The following is a 5084-nucleotide window of genomic DNA, read 5'->3' as shown; positions in this document are numbered from 1 at the left end:
ACTTATAATAAAATCATGTTAACTATATATATATATATATAACCATATATATGTCATCGTATAGTTTTTACAAGTTTTAACGTTCGTGAATCACCGGTCAACTTGGGTGGTCAATTGTCTATATGAAACCTATTTCAATTAATCAAGTCTTAACAAGTTTGATTTCTTAACATGTTGGAAACATTTAATCATGTAAATATCAATCTCAATTAATATATATAAACATGGAAAAGTTCGGGTCACTACAGTACCTACCCGTTAAATAAATTTCGTCCCGAAATTTTAAGCTGTTGAAGGTGTTGACGAATCTTCTGGAAATAGATGCGGGTATTTCTTTTTCATCTGATCTTCACACTCCCAGGTGAACTCGGGTCCTCTACGAGTATTCCATCGAACCTTAACAATTGGTATCTTGTTTTGCTTAAGTCTTTTAACCTCACGATCCATTATTTCGACGGGTTCTTCGATGAATTGAAGTTTTTCGTTGATTTGGATTTCATCTAACGGAATAGTGAGATCTTCTTTAGCAAAACATTTCTTCAAATTCGAGACGTGGAAAGTGTTATGTACAGCCGCAAGTTGTTGAGGTAACTCAAGTCGGTAAGCTACTGGTCCGACACGATCAATAATCTTGAATGGTCCAATATACCTTGGATTTAATTTCCCTCGTTTACCAAATCGAACAACGCCTTTCCAAGGTGCAACTTTAAGCATGACCATCTCTCCAAATTCAAATTCTATATCTTTTCTTTTAATGTCAGCGTAGCTCTTTTGTCGACTTTGGGCGGTTTTCAACCGTTGTTGAATTTGGATGATCTTCTCGGTAGTTTCTTGTATAATCTCCGGACCCGTAATCTGTCTATCCCCCACTTCACTCCAACAAATCGGAGACCTGCACTTTCTACCATAAAGTGCTTCAAACGGCACCATCTCAATGCTTGAATGGTAGCTGTTGTTGTAGGAAAATTCTGCTAACGGTAGATGTCGATCCCAACTGTTTTCGAAATCAATAACACATGCTCGTAGCATGTCTTCAAGCGTTTGTATCATCCTTTCGCTCTGCCCATCAGTTTGTGGATGATAGGCAGTACTCATGTCTAGACGAGTTCCTAATGCTTGCTGTAATGTCTGCCAGAATCTTGAAATAAATCTGCCATCCCTATCAGAGATAATAGAGATTGGTATTCCATGTCTGGAGACGACTTCCTTCAAATACAGTCGTGCTAACTTCTCCATCTTGTCATCTTCTCTTATTGGCAGGAAGTGTGCTGATTTGGTGAGACGATCAACTATTACCCAAATAGTATCAAAACCACTTGCAGTCCTTGGAAATTTAGTGATGAAATCCATGGTAATGTTTTCCCATTTCCATTCCGGGATTTCGGGTTGTTGAAGTAGACCTGATGGTTTCTGATGCTCAGCTTTGACCTTAGAACACGTCAAACATTCTCCTACGTATTTAGCAACACCGGCTTTCATACCCGGCCACCAAAAATGTTTCTTGAGATCCTTGTACATCTTCCCCGTTCCAGGATGTATTGAGTATCTGGTTTTATGAGCTTCTCTAAGTACCATTTCTCTCATATCTCCAAATTTTGGTACCCAAATCCTTTCAGCCCTATACCGGGTTCCGTCTTCCCGAATATTAAGATGCTTCTCCGATCCTTTGGGTATTTCATCCTTTAAATTTCCCTCTTTTAAAACTCTTTGTTGCGCCTTCTTTATTTGAGTAGTAAGGTTATTATGAATCATTATATTCATAGATTTTACTCGAATGGGTTCTCTGTCCTTCCTGCTCAAGGCATCGGCTACCACATTTGCCTTCCCAGGGTGGTAACGAATCTCAAAGTCGTAATCATTCAATAATTCAATCCACCTACGCTGCCTCATATTCAGTTGTTTCTGATTAAATATGTGTTGAAGACTTTTGTGGTCGGTATATATAATACTTTTGACCCCATATAAGTAGTGCCTCCAAGTCTTTAATGCAAAAACTACCGCGCCTAATTCCAAATCATGCGTCGTATAATTTTGTTCGTGAATCTTCAATTGTCTAGACGCATAAGCAATCACCTTCGTTCATTGCATTAATACACAACCGATACCTTGCTTTGATGCGTCACAATAAATCACAAAATCATCATTCCCTTCAGGAAATGACAATATAGGTGCCGTAGTTAGCTTTTTCTTCAATAACTGAAACGCTTTCTCTTGTTCATCATTCCATTCAAATTTCTTCCCTTTATGCGTTAATGCAGTCAAGGGTTTTGATATTCTGGAAAAGTCTTGGATGAACCTTCTGTAGTAACCAGCTAGTCCTAAAAACTGGCGTATGTGTTTCGGAGTTTTCGGGGTTTCCCACTTTTCAACAGTTTCTATCTTTGCCGGATCTACCTTAATACCTTCTTTGTTCACTATGTGACCGAGGAATTGAACTTCTTCCAACCAAAATGCACACTTTGAAAACTTAGCGTACAATTCTTCCTTTCTCAATACTTCTAACACCTTTCTCAAATGTTCACCGTGTTCTTGGTCATTCTTTGAGTAAATAAGTATGTCATCAATGAAAACAATGACAAACTTGTCAAGGTATGGTCCACACACTCGGTTCATAAGGTCCATGAACACAGCTGGTGCATTAGTTAAACCAAACGGCATGACCATAAACTCGTAATGACCGTAACGTGTTCTGAAAGCAGTCTTTGGAATATCATCTTCTTTCACCCGCATTTGATGATACCCGTAACGTAAGTCAATCTTTAAATAAACAGACGAGCCTTATAGTTGATCAAATAAGTCGTCGATTCTCGGTAGTGGGTAGCGGTTCTTGATGGTAAGTTTGTTCAACTCTCGGTAGTCGATACACAACCTGAATGTACCATCTTTCTTCTTGACAAACAAAACAGGAGCTCCCCACGGTGATGTGCTTGGTCGAATGAAACCAGGCTCTAAAAGTTCTTGTAATTAGCTTTGCAGTTCTTTCATCTCGCTGGGTGCGAGTATGTAAGGAGCACAAGCTATTGGTGCAGCTCCCTATACAAGATCTATTTGAAATTCAATGGATCGATGTGGGGGTAATCCCGATAATTCTTTCGGAAATACATCGGGAATTTCTTTTGCGACGGGAACATCATTGATGCTCTTTTCTTCAGTTTGTACTTTCTCGAAATGTGCTAGAACAGCATAGCAACCTTTTCTTATTAGTTTTTGTGCCTTCAAATTACTAATAAGATGTAGCTTCGTGTTGCCCTTTTCTCCGTACACCATTAAGGGTTTTCCTTTTTCTCGTATAATGCGAATTGCATTTTTGTAACAAACGATCTCTGCTTTCACTTCTTTCAACCAGTCCATACCGATTATCACATCAAAACTCCCTAACTCTACTGGTATCAAATCAATCTTAAATGTTTCGCTAACCAGTTTAATTTCTCGATTCCGACATATATTATCTGCTGAAATTAATTTACCATTTGCTAATTCGAGTAAAAATTTACTATCCAAAGGCGTCAATGGACAACTTAATTTAGCACAAAAATCTCTACTCATATAGCTTCTATCCGCACCCGAATCAAATAAAACGTAAGCAGATTTATTGTCAATAAGAAACATACCCGTAACAAGCTCCGGGTCTTCCTGTGCCTCTGCCGCATTAATATTGAAAACTCTTCCGCGGCCTTGTCCATTCGTGTTCTCCTGGTTCGGGCAATTTCTAATAATGTGGCCCGGTTTTCCACATTTATAACAAACTACATTGGCATAACTTGCTCCGACACTACTTGCTCCGCCATTACTCATTCCGACACCATTTGTTCCTTTCGTTCTGTTAACCCCTGGTCCGTAGACCTCACACTTCGCCGCACTATGACCATTTCTTTTACACTTGTTGCAAAATTTGGTGCAGAACCCCGAGTGATACTTTTCACACCTTTGGCATAGCTGCTTCTGATTGTTGTTGTTGTTGCGGTTATTATTGTTGTTGGGATGATTGTTGTAGTTGTTGTTGTTGTTGTTGTTGTTGTTGTTGTTGTTGGGCCGTTTGTTGTAGTTGCGATTGATGTTGCGATTGTTGGGATAATTGTTGCGATTATTATTGTAATTGCTGTTGTTGTTGTATTGGTGATTCTTATCACCGTTTTCCTCCCACTTTCTTTTGACTTGCTTCACATTGGCCTCTTCAGCAGTCTGTTCTTTAATTCTTTCTTCAATCTGGTTCACTAGTTTGTGAGCCATTCTACATGCCTGTTGTATGGAGGCGGGCTCGTGTGAACTTATATCTTCTTGGATTCTTTCCGGTAATCCTTTCACAAACGCGTCGATCTTCTCTTCCTCATCTTCGAACGCTCCCGGACACAATAGGCACAATTCTGTGAATCGTCTTTCGTACGTGGTAATATCAAATCCTTGGGTTCGTAACCCTCTAAGTTCTGTCTTGAGCTTATTGACCTCGGTTCTGGGACGGTACTTCTCGTTCATCAAGTGCTTGAATGCTGACCACGGTAGTGCGTACGCATCGTCTTGTCCCACTTGCTCTAGATAGGTATTCCACCATGTTAACGCAGAACCTGTGAAGGTATGCGTAGCGTACTTCACTTTGTCCTCTTCAGTACACTTACTTATGGCAAACACCGATTCGACCTTCTCGATCCACCGTTTCAATCCGATCGGTCCTTCGGTTCCATCAAATTCCAAAGGTTTGCAGGCAGTGAATTCTTTGTAGGTACATCCTACACGATTTCCTGTACTGCTAGATCCAAGGTTATTGTTGGTATGTAGCGCAGCCTGTACTGCGGCTATGTTTGAAGCTAGAAAAGTACGGAATTCCTCTTCATTCATATTCACGGTGTGTCGAGTAGTCGGTGCCATTTCCTTCAAAATAGTCAAATGGAACAAGTTAATCATACAGAATATTAAGAGTAGTTAATAGTATTTCGTAGCATAATATGAACTCATTTATAAAAGCTTTTTCTTCATATTAGCGTTTTATAAGTTTAAATTCGGGTAGTACCTACCCGTTAAGTTCATACTTAGTAGCTAATATACAATTCAACTACTACAATTCTATATGAAAAACTGATTATAATAAT

Source organism: Rutidosis leptorrhynchoides, chromosome 7 (genome assembly GCF_046630445.1).
Source record: "Rutidosis leptorrhynchoides isolate AG116_Rl617_1_P2 chromosome 7, CSIRO_AGI_Rlap_v1, whole genome shotgun sequence".
NCBI classification, from domain to species: domain Eukaryota; kingdom Viridiplantae; phylum Streptophyta; class Magnoliopsida; order Asterales; family Asteraceae; genus Rutidosis; species Rutidosis leptorrhynchoides.
This window is presented reverse-complemented; position numbering follows the sequence as displayed.